The sequence below is a fragment of the Saccostrea echinata genome, unplaced genomic scaffold (assembly GCF_033153115.1).
Source record: "Saccostrea echinata isolate AGI-Se365-2 ecotype Australia unplaced genomic scaffold, CSIRO_AGI_Sech_v1 ptg000011l, whole genome shotgun sequence".
In the NCBI taxonomy this organism is placed as follows: domain Eukaryota; kingdom Metazoa; phylum Mollusca; class Bivalvia; order Ostreida; family Ostreidae; genus Saccostrea; species Saccostrea echinata.
The window spans coordinates 3,267,860-3,283,392 of record NW_026889760.1 but is presented as its reverse complement, the minus strand read 5'-3'; the positions used below and the strand labels follow the sequence as shown (position 1 = coordinate 3,283,392).

The 15,533-nt window shown below is 31.8% G+C and overlaps 1 pseudogene; it reads left to right on the top strand.

Annotated features, from left to right (window-relative positions):
- Positions 1-10,254: 10,254 nt before the first annotated feature.
- On the top strand, positions 10,255-12,611 carry LOC133184833 (uncharacterized; annotated as a pseudogene).
- Positions 12,612-15,533: the final 2,922 nt, after the last annotated feature.

The window sequence follows — 15,533 nt, the reverse complement described above, 5'->3', positions numbered from 1 at the left end:
AATGATATACAGTATAAATATTCATCATGTTTTCTCACGCAATTGCAAAGGAATTATATCATTTAATTTTACTTACTTCAGTTGTGAATTGTTTTTGCTGTTAACGAGGTTCGCTCCTGAGCTTTTGAGCAGATTTATATCTTAACCTATATTTCAAAAATTCAGCATAAAGTTTTAATTCTTACAATAATTTTGGATTCTACAATGCCAATTAAACTATATTCAGTTAAAACTCCATGATTAAATTCCATACCAAAAGAATAAAGCGAGGAACTATATTTTGTGGCGGAAGGTTTTTTTAAGAAGAAAATGATCATTTTTTCTCTTTCCAAGTATTTAAAGTATGTTAAGTTTGAATTCCTATTTTCCATGCAGTCTGCACACAGAGTTATTTTGTGCAGTGAACTGTTTATACTGGTCCTAAATCCTATATTTCAAAAATTCAGCATAAAGTTTTAATTCTTACAATAATTTTGGATTCTACAATGCCAATTAAACTATATTCAGTTAAAACTCCATGATTAAATTCCATACCAAAAGAATAAAGCGAGGAACTATATTTTGTGGCGGAAGGTTTTCTTTAGAAGAAAATGATCATTTTTTCTCTTTCCAAGTATTTAAAGTATGTTAAGTTTGAATTCCTATTTTCCATGCAGTCTGCACACAGAGTTATTTTGTGCAGTGAACTGTTTTATACTGGTCCTAAATTATATATTAAATAAACTGTCATGAATTCTATCATCATATTTGATAAATATAGCAAATATATTGTGAAAGTCAAGAAAAAAAAATATCCCCATTTTCAGCTTAAAATTAGCACTATTTTAGTAATATCTAAATATTAACATCACAGACCCCCACTTTTTATTTTATTTTCTGAATATATAAGATATTTTTAACTATTCTTCTTAAATTCAGTAAAATCTCATTACTTTCAAATGATATTTTTGCTTGTTAAATTTTTAATACCAGAAAAATGAAATTTTTTGAGTGCAAAAAGGTCAAATAATTGAACATGAGGAGTAATTTGAAAAAAGTTTTTCGTTGTCACAAATTTTAATGTGTCTATTCGAGATGAAATAAGACTGTGTTTGTTCCAATAATTTATTTGAATAAAAAATATTGGAGGAAAAACTTTAAAAATTGATTTATGTGTAAGACGTATTTACAGTGCAAAAAGGTCAAACTAAATGCTCTGTATTGCCAAAGGAAGCGCATTGACCCCCGTTTTTTGTTTTGATTTTTAATTAAGCTATGTGTATAAATTCTAAAAATATACTTGATAAAAAATTCTCATTACTTTTGATGGCAGGATCCAACCTCCTTAATGGTTTTATTTAAATTATGACAACAATGCTTCATCAATCGGTTATCATTTTCTAAATAAACGATTATCGCGCATCCTATCTTTAAATTGTTTCCTTAACCGGTGGTTGTAATAAAAAAAAAGATGCTGTTATGAATCATGCTGAATGTTCATTAATAACATTTTCAACAGGGCAATACTGTAATTTATTTCCTGAATAAGAGTGTTATTCTGACAGTGTGAAAGGATATCAAAATAGTATAGTCACAGTGTGAGAATATCAGAAGTGCGGCAAAACTTACGATTTTTCTTCTCTTTACGAAGAGTGTTCTTAAAAAAATCCCTGGTCTGTTATAAAATAGGGTTAATGAGCCATTCTGATAGAGACTAGTAGTTATACTGCCAAAGTTTTCCACGTATGTCGTTAAAAATCCATGTTTACGACGTTTCTAAATCTCCCAATCGCTTAGCTATGTCGTCTCAACCATTCAACTATGACGTCACAGCCTATGTCACTGTGTTACGAAAAGACAGAGGGAAAGGGAAAATCTAATAAAATATAAACAGAAAATTCAATGTTTTGCAGATGAATATGGAATTTATTTCACTCGTGAGACAGGATTTTTTTTTATATTTTCGCACTCTTGAAAATATAAGAAAAAAACCTGTCCCACTCATAAAATATATTCCATATTCATCTACAAAACATTGAATATCCTCTATTTATGTGCCGTTAAATATATACATGTGTTTTCTTGAAAATTCCCTTAAAAATGTTGTCGGATACGGCATTTTTTGTGTCCCCTGCAGAGCAAAACGGCACTAAATGATCACGTGCACTTTACCTGGCGTCTGTCTGTCTGTCCTTCTGTCTGTCTGTTCTTCTATCTGTCCATCTGTCACGCCTTGTATCTCAAGAACTGTAAGAGATATGGACTTGATATTTTGCACATATATTGCTTGGCACAATAGCTTTTGTGAATTAAACCATGTTTACCGATCTCGCTACCCTTAGGCTTGACCCTGATCTTTGACCTACTTTACAAAAAAGTGAATAGTGCCAATATACAGCATATTTTTTAATATTTGAGAGGTAGGTCTATGCTATTTAGCATGTGCACTGATTGTCATAAAACATCATGAAAAACACCAGCTTTACAATTCATTTGACCTTGACGTTTAACCTACTTTGCAAAAAATACCCCGGACAGTTTAATTTAAGTCTATTGAATTTTGGGAGGCGTGTTGTAGATAATTAGCATTTATACCCACAATGGATCGTGTAGACTGACAATTGGAGTAAAGAAACTGAAACATGTATTAATATATGTAAATTGATAAATAATTATTTATAATAAATTCAAATTCATTATTAATTTTGGGGTTAGGAATAATATTTTCTTTGGTTGTCAGATTCTATCGCAGCCTTATAGTATGCGTGGATGCTTTTTTCCTGCATGCACTATCATGCTAGTAGTAAGTAAATGGTTAATTTCACTTAGATTTATTTACATCTTTACATCTTTAATGAAGCTACAAAGCAGGCAACACATGCGTTCCTTGGAACACTCTAGTTTTTAAAACCCAACTTTTTTCTTTACGCTGATTGCATGGAATTCACCTTGCCTTGTTTACATCGCACTATGTGTATCATAGAAATCTACTTCCCTCTATCTCCTTGGAATAAATCAATCACCTATTGGGATAAATTTGCAGTCTTGTTCTCATATCTATAAAGAAAAATTTCTATCGTATATTTATCTGCATTTTATAACTCGGTATATCTAAGGTATGATATCTCATATAAATCAAAGCACATTTTAAACACATGGGCTGTAAGCGTAAAATCAATGTGTCCTTTCACAAAGAGAAGAAGATATTACACCAGATTGACAACTATGACGTTACAAAAAAAATTACGTAACTCTGTATTACTCCAATTCATGACTGTAATTTCAGTTGCAATTTTTAAAAGAACATAGAATTCTTGTAGTTTTGTCATCGGTGCTTGGAGCAGATGCTTATGTATTACAAGAACTTACTTTAAACCGAGCAAGAAGGGGATTGTACACTGAACTCATCTCTTTTGCTGTGGAGAAAATGTATGAAGTTTCTTTGATCCAATGTTCTATTGCCTGTTCCTTCAAACAAAACTGTTTGTCGTTGGTTTTTGATTCTGACACCAGCCAATGTTTTCTACTGTCTAAAGGGATCTCCTCAGATAATTTCTTCAAACCTGATTTACCAACAAACGTAGAAGCCTTTACTAAAGGTAATTTTAATGAGGATGGTTACTTGAAAAATAATGTGACTTTAAATATGTACACAGGGCCAACTTTTAAATAGTGTTTGTTTGCCCTCTCCCGACTCAGGATGAAAAAATGTAGTTAGGTGGCAAAATTCTTTTTCCAGAAAATTTCAGTTTCAATCCTAAATTTTCAAAATCTATTTTCCAGAATGCATTAAAAAATTACTAACTGAAGGTTAAAAAAGTTTTGTGTATGGCAGTTTTTAGCTAGTCGGTCGGGAGAGGGCAACCAAACATTATTATTAAAGATGGTCCAGCCTTGTAAATATGTAAGATGTAATGTAGCATTTTTACAGATAATGCAACATATTACATGTGATGTAACCTATTTACACCCACTGAATATTTTCTCCTTTATACTTCTTTAGATTGATTCATGTTTACATGAAAGTAACTTCTATAATTAGACGCGTTATTTTTTTTTATAGTTATCTGTGTAATTTTTTAAAAAAAAAAAAAAAAAAGGAAACAGGTCTCAAAAGTTAACTGTTTCATTGGACTTCTAACAATGTTATAAACAGAAGATTATGGATATTTTTAGTACTTTCTCGCACACTATATTAAACATTTAAATGAATTTAATTTAAATTAATTATAAATATATTTCATATATAAACGGAGATTTGTTTTGTTTATTAGGGGATTAACATTTGGAATATTGCAGGAAAACTTCAGTGTTTTTCACCTTCAACCGAAGTGTAAATAAAGCGAATATTTTACCGTTCCAACGAATTCTTAAGAATACTATAAACCACGTCATTAATACTTTTTTTTACTTATTTGTATTTTTCATAAGATATTGTTAAGATATAATAATCTTAAATAATTATGATCTAACTGAAAACAAAAATTTTGTCTTTAGTAAAAGTAGGAGATATAGATTACTCTGATCAACTGAAGGATAATTATATGTCCGCCTGCTCTTGCAAAACATGCACTAAAATTACGATATTCAATCCCTTAAGCATCCCCTTTCCATTTCTTAAAAAAATGTTTTTAAAGAATTTTGTTTTTCTGTAAAGTAACAACATGAGAAAAAGCGTTCATAGTTACAACTATGTACACGTACATTGTATAATTTCTTCATAAATTATGAAGAAATTATACAATGTACGTGTAAAATAATATATATATATATATATATATATATTATAAAACTAATAATCCTACAATATAAGTAAGATCTTGTGTCCGAAAAAATCCATTTTTGGAGAGTGTAGCTTAAAAGTATACTTTTTTGCTGTGCAATGGAGGCATTCCGTGCAAAATTTAATAGAGGGTAAATATATGAATATTTTATGAAAAAAGTCAGGAATAGAATAAGCAAATCCTGGTCATTGTTGTTTCGGATCTAATGGAGTATTTACAATGTGATTGTAATTCTTGCTTAAATAAAATAATACGTATACAGAAGAGTTTTAAGATAGAGAGGAAAAATATGAAATGAACACCTACTTATTTAAGGTTATTTTATATCTTAGACATCGTAAAGTGTTCTGACATTGGATACCAAGAGTCAAATTCAGCAAGTGATGTATGCTTCAAGGCGCATCACGACACAAAAACAAATCCGGAAGCTCAGACTGAATGCACCAAAGATAATGGTTTCCTCGTACAAATCGATTCAATGCCTAAACACGATGCTGTAACACAGTTTATCCAAAGCCTACCATCAGGTACAGGAGCACGTTAAAGCCATCATTTTCAGAACCATTTGTAAATATATTTATCCTTCAATTCTTCGTAAAAAATAATTACATTTAATGTTATCGGTGTCTTATATAGAAATCTTAGACTATTGCATGATCTTTGTAAAAAAAAATGCATGATAATTTTTTTTTCAGGAAATATGTTTTTTATTGACGGTAGTGACGAAGCTAATGAAGACGATTGGCGACTTTCTAATGGAAGTCCCCTTTATCTGAATTGGCTTGTAGGTGAACCTGGAAGTTGCTGCAAATCCTTCGAGCATTGCGTCATAATCTTTAGGAATGGAAAATATAGTGACGTTCAATGCGCAGTAAAAATTGCTTTTCTGTGTGAAAGACATTTAAGCAATGTTATTTGAAATTTTGTGGTGACTACCATTGTGTTTGCAATTATGAATTTTGGTTTGTCAATGGAAGTTAAATAACACTCACTTTGCTGTCTAATGTATTCTATTAAACAGTTCTTTTTCATTGACACTTGCTCTGATATCCATATTTATTTTCGATATCTCTTTAATTTATTGACTTTCTTTTATCAAAAGTACTTGCATTTATATAAATTGGGTTATATAAATCCTTATTACAATGTGTCACTTTTACAAAGCCTTGTACTCGAATGCATAATTTTCATGATAATTAGTTTGAAATGTGAACTGTTCAAACGCCTCATGATTTTGGGGTCATTGCTTTATATAAATCAAAATAGTATGTTATGTCTCTGGAGAATGTGAACGATAATCAACAAAAGTCTTAGCCGTACAGTTTGATGAAGTGACTTTGCCGTGTTGAATCGCTTATATTCGCAAATACTTATGATTAAGATTCTTAAATGCATTAAGATTTGTCAAGACTGTTCAATACCTCATCAAAATGTCCTCTATTTAACCGAACGGCCCATCATATTTTTTGGACATGTTGGACTTTTTTTTCTAAATAAAAGTTAATGTAGAAAACATTGAACTTGTACATGAGAAGAAGAAAAAAACTTGTTGTGGCCTTCAACTCGACATTTCAATGTATCGACGACGTATTATCAATTAATAATAGCTAGTTACTTCCATTCATATGTGGAACTCGGTATATCCCTGTGAACTTGAAATAAAAGATACCAAAGAGTCTGATACATCTGTTTCATATTTGGATATTTTACTAGAAAAAGACGTTAATGGTAACCTAACAACAAAACTGTATCATAAACTTGATAACTTTAACTTTTCTATCATCAACTTCCCTTACTTAAGTATCAATATACCATTATCACCTGCATATGGGGTTTATGTCTCCCGATTGATTCGATTTGCAAGAGCATGCTCTTCGTACAAACAATTTCTAATACGAGGCAAGCTATTGACAAACAAGTTGATGAAACAAGAATATCAATATTTTCGTTTAAAGTCATCATTTCGCATGTTGTATGGTCGATACAATTACCTTGTCAGCAAATACAATCTATCAATAAGTCGACTGCTGAATGACTTTTTCATGCTAATCGTTATGCTATTATGTCTACGGATTTTTTCCGTTTTCCCGATCATGACTAGCAGCACAAGGATCGGCAGGGGATGCTTATTCCTCCATGGCAACTGATTCCACCTCTGATATTCTTAGATGTCCGTGTTTGCGCTACCTGATTTGTATTTTTTCTATGGACTTGAGCTTGATTACTGTTCGTTATCTCCATATTTGACGTAAAGCAATTCAAACATTGATGTATACCTTAATGCATGTATGTTTCTAAGTTTTTTTTTTCTGAGAATAGAGAATAGAGAACTTCAAAATAAGTGTAATGGGTGAATTCAAAAAAAATGACCACCAAACTGAATTTTTTTGGCAAAATTCAACTACATATAACATATTTTTCACTTATATCATCATATTGCAAATGCATTCTAGTTTAAAATCCTGAAGTGGCAATAGAATAGACAATTGGATTAAAAAGTTTCAGAATTTTTATTAGTAAAATTTCTTTTGAAAAAAGAAAATATCATAACACCTTAAAAGACTTTCTAAAATACATAATCACAAGAAATTATAGTTTTTTATGCTTCAAAATGGTAAAAGGGGTATAAATGATTAAATCTAGACCTTGAATGAGTATCTTCTCTTGTACATGTGACAAAAAATTGGCTTTTTGATTGTTATTTTACATTATTTTTTCAATTCTGGTTTGAAAAGTTTTAATATGAAAAAAATATGAAGCAATAAAATTCCCCAAAATTCACTTTTTGGTCCGTTCAAGTCAATTCTTTAAATCTAAGCCAAAAAAGAGTTGTTATATACGAGTTCTCTGACAAAAAATACTAGATTTTGAAGTGACCCTATGTTACATTATTGTGTTGCACTCCTGACATCTGATATGGATTTTATTTAACATTGTTTTAAAAATTATAACACACAATAACCCATTCTTACTTTGTAAATCAATTTGTCGTGTTGATTTTTTTCATCGTTTACAGCAGGTTTTTCATATTTTGAAGACCTTAAAACATGATTATTTGCAAAGTGTAATATAAATAAATTTTATTTAAAATATATGTGAAATGATGAAAACTATTCCCTGAATTGACTGTAAAATTTCTGTAATTGTTGATAGACATAGTGTTTTGAACATCAAATAGTATCAAGCATTTTTTTTCAACTTATTTTTTAGTAAAGATAGTTAAAAAGCATTGGTAATTATAAAGCAGTTTTGTTGCACTCCTGACTGCAGTAAAATTGAAAATTAAAACCATAGAACACAAAAATTCATAAAGTGTTGGCAACATCAAGTGATAATGATATTGTGCAATATTTATAGTCCAATACTTCATAATTAAAACAGATGAAAGTATTTAAAATTCGCATTTCATCTGGAATTATACCCTATTTTATACCAAGAAACTAGCTTAAATGTATATTTAAAAGATAAAATATATTTTATAGCATATTTTCCTTTAGAGAACAAACACAGTAACCCACCAGAAAAATTCTACTCATCACTTTTTCTTTATTTTTATTCTTATTGGATGGTTTATAATTCTAACATATTTGTTGCACTCCTGACCAAAAAGCATTGGGGCCTTTAAAGTAGAATTGTGAAGTGAAAATCACATAAGAACTTGTTCTGTTGTTTCAGTGAAGTTGAGGAGGAATTACTTTAATTTTATGACAATGTTTTAGTGTGTTTATTTTGAACGTTCATTAAAAAAATCACAAAAAAGATAAAAACACATCTGAATTGATAGAATTGAAAAAGGAAGGATTTTAATAATAAAACTGTCAATAATTTAGCATTAAATTATACAAAAAGATCATTGTTAATTAATGAATACTTCTAAGCATGAATAGAAGTCTTTTCGTCACACAACTTGAATCTTTAAAAAAATGTGTTGCACTCCTGACCATAGAAATATGGATCTGAAGCACAGACAGATCCTGTAATTGATAAATCTATGTGGTAAAAATGTTCTTTGTGTCTTTATTTTCCAAAATAAAAATCAGAAAATCATATAATGATAATAGTGTTTTCATGCTTGGGAGCAAAACATCAAATGTTGCACTCCTGACATTTTTGGGTATGCACATATACTTGACTCTCATTAATGCTGCTTGTGATTTATATAACATTTTTAAGTTTTAAAATGTATATCAGTTATTATTTTACACTTCCAAAATTCTTTTTTGTCTTAATTTTCTATCAGAATTTTACAATTGATGATTTTTTGGCAACACTACATTTTTTCTGTTGCACTCCTGACATGGTATAACATTTTTTTAAACATCAGCCATGACCACAACCTGATTAAACAAAAGTTATGACAGTCCACATTCAAAACTCAATACTTTGAATATTATCAGGAAAATCTTTATTTTCAACATGAAGCATTATTTTTTATTTCACAGATCTCCAAAAAATATTGAAATTTCAAAATGTCACAAAAAGGTGTTGCACTCCTGACAATTTTAGCATCATTTTTGGGCATAACTTTTTTGTTAATTGAGATATCAACGAGATATTTGGCAGGTATTTAGACACTATCTAAAGACATATGCTGAGACATAGAAATCTATTTTCATTGCCTGTATTTTTAGTGTGGGTTGATAAATATGTGTTTGGTCATTTTTTTTGAATTCACCCTAATGTTTCCTTTTCATTTAAAATTTACTAATATCTATGAATATAAAGAAAGTACTGAACAGATGGCCTGATCGTTAAAATTATACTTTTGTTTCATCTTCAAAGTTTTAAGGTTGTATTATCAAACATGTATGCACATGTATACATTTATGCATAGTAAATATCATTTTACTTATTTTAAATAGTAAAATGTCGCTTTATTGCCAAAAACGTTTCTTTTGCCCACATCAGAAGATTTACACTCTTTAAACATGAAAGTGTATAGATAAAAGCAGCCCAAGGGAAAATCATTTAAGTGTTGTCGTTCAGAAAGAAATTTTGCGAGTTTTTAAATGTACATCACCTATACAAAAAAAAAAAAACAAACAAAACAAAAAAAAAAAAACAAACAAACAAACAAAAAAAAAACAAAAAACAAAAAACAAACAAACAAACAAACCAGATTACTTAAGAATAGGATTCATTTAAAAGATTTGGTAAGATTAATTTATTGTTTTGCTAAAGATTCACTTTTATTTATTTGAATTAAATACATGTGTAACCATTAAAATAAATATGTAATGATGGAAGTCTTGATAATGAGGTTTATCCAATGTGGATAAACCTGGTTATTTTGTGCAGTTGTATTCAAAGATGCGTAACTCTTACTTGTCTAATTTAATTTGGGTTCGGTATGCTGATTCACTTCCTTTATTGCGCATGTCTTCTAGATTATTCCTTTCTATTTCGTAGTAAGTCAAGGGCAGACGTGCTTATTTTCAGTAGCATTCAATCAGTTGTCATCCTGCAATCCTAGGATAAATAAAAGTAAAAAATGCTGCGGGCATCGAGAAATTCCAAGACAAGGAGTCCATACTACAGGACAAATACTGTGAATTTGACTGTTGGTTTTAGAAATCGGCGAGTTGCGACAACGACGCGGGCCAGGGCTACCTCCGCCATTATTCAACCCAGTGACGTAACGCAAAGTGCAGCTTCGTCAGTAATGCAGATTTCGATACCGGCGGGGATACAAAGTGCGGCCCCTGTGGTTTTGCAGAGTTCGTCACCGGTGTTGATGCCAAATACAGCACCGGCGGTGATGTAGAGTGCGACACAGTCCGTGCAGTCGGTGCCATTGATCGAAAGCCAGCGTGCGTCAGGCCCATCCACATCTACTACCTTTACAAAGATTCTGGTACAAATGTTTCAGGTACGATCAATTATGACCCCTTAAATAATTTGCCGAACCCTTTTATCAGTGCGGCTTCTCCACTTGCTGCTCATGTGCCGCAAAATACAAAAGAAAAAAAAAATAATGATCAATTTGTAAGTTTTGCAACCGTTTTGTCCCATGATCCTACTGTAACTCATCAAATGAAGTTGTATTTGAGGATGGGGTTTTCCAAGTAAAACCAAAGCAGAAGGACCAAAAAATTTCAAGTTTTTCACAATGGCTCGATGCCTTTTCTATATTTGCTTCAGTATACTTAACAAAACATACTTGTCAAGCTATCCCATTGTTTAAATATTTGACACTGCTTAAGATCCCTTCATCGTTCATATGGAGTTCTGGACTGTTATTCAGCATCTATAGACAGTCTCCTGCAGGCCAGTGTTTCTCAAAACACAGCTAGGGTGTATTGGCAAGGATGGCAATGTTTTAACAAATTTAGACTAGAATCATCATTTCAGCAAGTTTGGCCTCCTCCGGTAGATCATGTGATAAATTTTATAGCTTATCTTTCAGAAAGCGGACTAGCTTTTTCTACTGCCAAATGCTATTTGTCAGCAATAAGTTTTCTGGTCAATTTACATGGCTGGCAAAATCCAGTTGACTCGTTTATTGTAAAGAAGTTATTAGCGGGTTACAAGAAATCTAATCTTTCACAAGATATTAGAAAGCCCATCACATTGTGTTTGTTGTCAAAAATTATTGATGTGTTGCCTCATTTGTGTTTTTCTACTTTTGAGGCAACTTTATTTCAATCTGCCTTTACAATGGCTTTTTTGCCTTACTTAGAATGAGCGAAGTGGTGGAATTAGGTATTGATCATGTTACTTTTTCATGTGATACCATTTCAATTTTTATAAAAACCTCAAAGACTGATCAGTCTGGTTTAGGGGCAGTTGTTCAAGTCCAAAGATCAAATGATACAGCATTGTTGTTTCAAGCATTGCAGAGATATTCTGCTTTATCTAATCATATTCAAAAAGGGGTCCTTCTTTTCACACCTGAACTTGAAACCACTGACCCAATACCAATTTTCATCCATGTTGAAAAAGGCTTTAAAGTTTTTACATATTCAATCATCTTCATTTAAGACACATTCATTTCGGATTGGGGGTGCAACCTACTTGTATATCAAGGGTTATACCGAGGAGCATATTAAGAAGATGGGAAGGTGGCATTCAGTTGCTTACAAATCTTACATAAGGCCATTGTCATGTACTAGTTAAGTACCTAATTAGGTGTTTAATTCATCTGGAAATTAATTATCTAATTTCAAGAGACCAGTTTCCATGATTAACAATTTAAAATAAATGTGTTCATCTTTGCTCATTTCAATTTGTTTATAGATTCAATCTGGATCATAGATTCATCCATAATACATTGGGCCAATCTATATACAAAGAATTTGAATCAAAACCATCTTTGTCTTGAGTTATTCACCATATTGTGGCAAGGGATTCGGGGTATGGTTTGGGAGCAGTTGTATCCAACAATTCAATCTTTGTTATCAAGGAACAAGGCTCCAAAGATAATTGTCATTCACTGTGGGGGCAACAATATAGGTCAGCCTCACAACACATTAAGAGGCCTCCAAAAATTTTTTTAATCTATTTTAGCAGACATTGCTGATGTACTCCTCCATACTGCTTTGATTTGGTCTCATATTTTGCCACGCTATAGTTGGGTTAATTGCCTTGCAAACACTGAGGGTGAAAAATGCAAACGTAGAATAAATAGAGCTTGTACAATTAACATTCGTCAATAATAGGTTTCAGGGGCGGGGAGCATCTATTTGTTACCCAGACATTAGTGTGCAGCAAAGGGCTTTATTTAGGAAAGATGGGCTTCACTTATCTGACTTGGGCAATTCCATATTAATCAATACATTGGGCAATGCATTGCATCATTTTATTAAGTGCAACTTTTCTTCACCAACATTATTTTGCATAGATGCATAGATTGCTTTCTCCAGGGGTACTGTTTTTCCAGGCTCCATGGATCAAGATGGCACTTCTGTTGCTTAATTTTTATGCTGCCAAATGTTTCTCAGCGGCGTATACATTTGTTCATTATTTGTACTTTTCTGATATATTGTATATCTATTAAATGGCCATGACAAGCACGCCAAAACACAATTATGTTATTCATTTGTTTATATTTACAATCACCTGGTACCTTTAATTAAGGGTTTTCTGATCTATATCTTCTGTCGTGGTGTTATATTGAAACTGTCACTAAATAACTTTTTCTTAATAAAATCTTCAATTCACAGAAGAACTCGTGTTGATCAGAGTAGACAATTATTGCGTATTGTTTATAAATCATACGAGTCCCCATTAAGGCACAAGTTCAATGTAGTCTGATTCCCCTGAGAAATGGAGTGCAAGGTCATGAATCCATCAAATTTTATCGAAATTGTACGAAATGCAAATCGGATCTGTAGCTTACTACGATTAAAAAAACTAACTACATGTATATCTGCAAGCATGTGGAAAAAGTCAGAGATAGCGAGGACGAATTGACAAACAGAAGGACAGCTAGACAGACGGAGAGGTAACCTATGGTCCCCTTCTGAGTCACATGTGGGTGACTCATAACGTCCGTCAGGTCTATTTAAAGATGTTTCTATTCAGATTTAAATTTAATGGGGTTCATGCACTTTTGGAGGAAATAATCGCTGATTCATATAATTCAAAAATGTATTGATAAAGATTGATAAATACTGATTTTGTTTACATAAAATAAAATTAAAAAATCCTTCAAAGCATAATTATATTTCTAATTTTATACCATACCGATCATAAAAATTAAGTGAATAAGGGTATTTGGAATTTAGGAATGAAACAAATTCCTATAGTTCTCCTTTCGTACTGTTTATTTTCTTTTTGATTTCCATCATCAAATACAATGTTATAAAGATTACTTTTTCAAACGGTCATGAATTTGTTATAAAGACGAATGGAATTAAATTTAAAGCTGAACATGATTCGCTAGCTTTGTCCACCATTTTAGTTTTCTTACGACTGTCCATCTCAAGCCGCAATATAAGCCTCAGCTTTGTTCAGAGTTCAATGTATTTTGCTTCACAGACACCTGAAAGAATGTCTCCTTCATTGTCATTGTAATATATTTGGGCGCGACAAAAATTACGTCTATTTGCTTCTGCCAAAAAAAGTTACAAAATATATTCGATATTAATTTCACAGGTCAATGTTACAAAGTATACGTAAATAAACGCATATGCACGTTCAATGAAACAAGCAGTCTGAGAGAATTGCACTAGCAATACTAGTCGCCTACCGGCAAGTGTAATCTGGTTCCCGTTAAGAATTGAAAATGCCATAATTCCGTCAAAAATCAATGAAGCGAGACGAAATGCAAACTTGATCTATAACTAATCAAGGTAAAGTCACATACCAAAAATCAGCTCAATATCTGAAAGCATTTAGAAAAAAAAATTGCGGAAAACCCTTAATAATTGAAAAAGCAGCAATTCCGTCAAAAATCAATGAAGCGGAACGAAATGCAAACTTGATCTGTAACTCATCAAGATACACTTACATACCAAAAATCAGCTCAATATCAGCAAGCGTTTAGGAAAAATGTGCGGAAAACCAAATGGGACAGACTGACAGACAGACAGACAGACAGAGGGACAGCTAGACAGACGGACAGACAGACAGACGGACGGACAGACTCAGAGGAAACCTAATATAGTCCCCTCCGTTTTCAGCGGAAGGGGACTAATAAAACGTAAACAAAAATGATTATGTAAGACATACATTTATTACTCGCAGCAGCGACAAGGTACATGTAAAAGCAATAAGTTGTCACGAATGCAAAGGGTTTATATACCCCAGTGCTGATATAAGAGATAGGAAAATAATATGGCGTATGCCTATTTACGAGTCGTGTTCAGCTTTTATAAAGAGAAAATATTACAATGAACGTAAATATAAGCCTTGAATTCATTTGTGGTGTTCAATTCGTCAGCAGGGTTATGTAATATGACATATGGCATCCAAAATTAATAAGGCAATGCTTGAATGAAATAATGTCAACCGATATTATTATACCTCATTACAATTATTCGGTACAAGGCGTTATCAGATTGGTTCTTCACACGTGATAATACAATAAAACTTCATATTTCCCTAAAATCGTCATGTTTTTCATCAAATTTAACCTCTTCAAAGACCTCATGCATTTTCCTTCAACAATTATTTTCGTAGAACCCAAACTCAAGAGAGCATCAGATATCACATTTACAATTACAGTAGAAAGGTTTCATCTACAAAGAAATGACGTCATCAGCAATCTCCTTTCTAAAAAGGATGCTTAAAAAAGAAATCAAAGACCATTGACCTTAGAGTGTCCAAAAAAGTTCAATAAAGTGTTTCAGTTACTTTTTTTTAACTGAAGTGAATATGAGTGCGGTGCCAAATTTGTCCGTGTGTGTGTTTTTTTTTAAATGTTTGTATTTATTCGGTAAAATAAATAATTCATTGCATGATATTGAGGGAGATATGAAGATCTATTCACGCTACCCCATCTCCAAAAAAAATCGCATACCCCACAGGGGTTGTCCTCGCGGAATATGATTATTTTTCTTGAGTGAAAAGATTTTCCCTCCCTATCATGCAATAAATTTATAACGTTAATTCCTTTAATTTCAAAGGACATATAATCTTGCCGTATTAAGTTACAGAAAAATAGCTATAGGTTTCGACTTCGTTAATTGAAAAAAAAAGTAATTGGATGATGATCATCGAAAAAAAATGTTTCAATATAGATAAAGACATTTAAAATATCCTCTTTGATTGCAGAGAATAATGAGATATGTAAAAGCAACAGTTCTAATAATGTGCACGTGTCTTTTG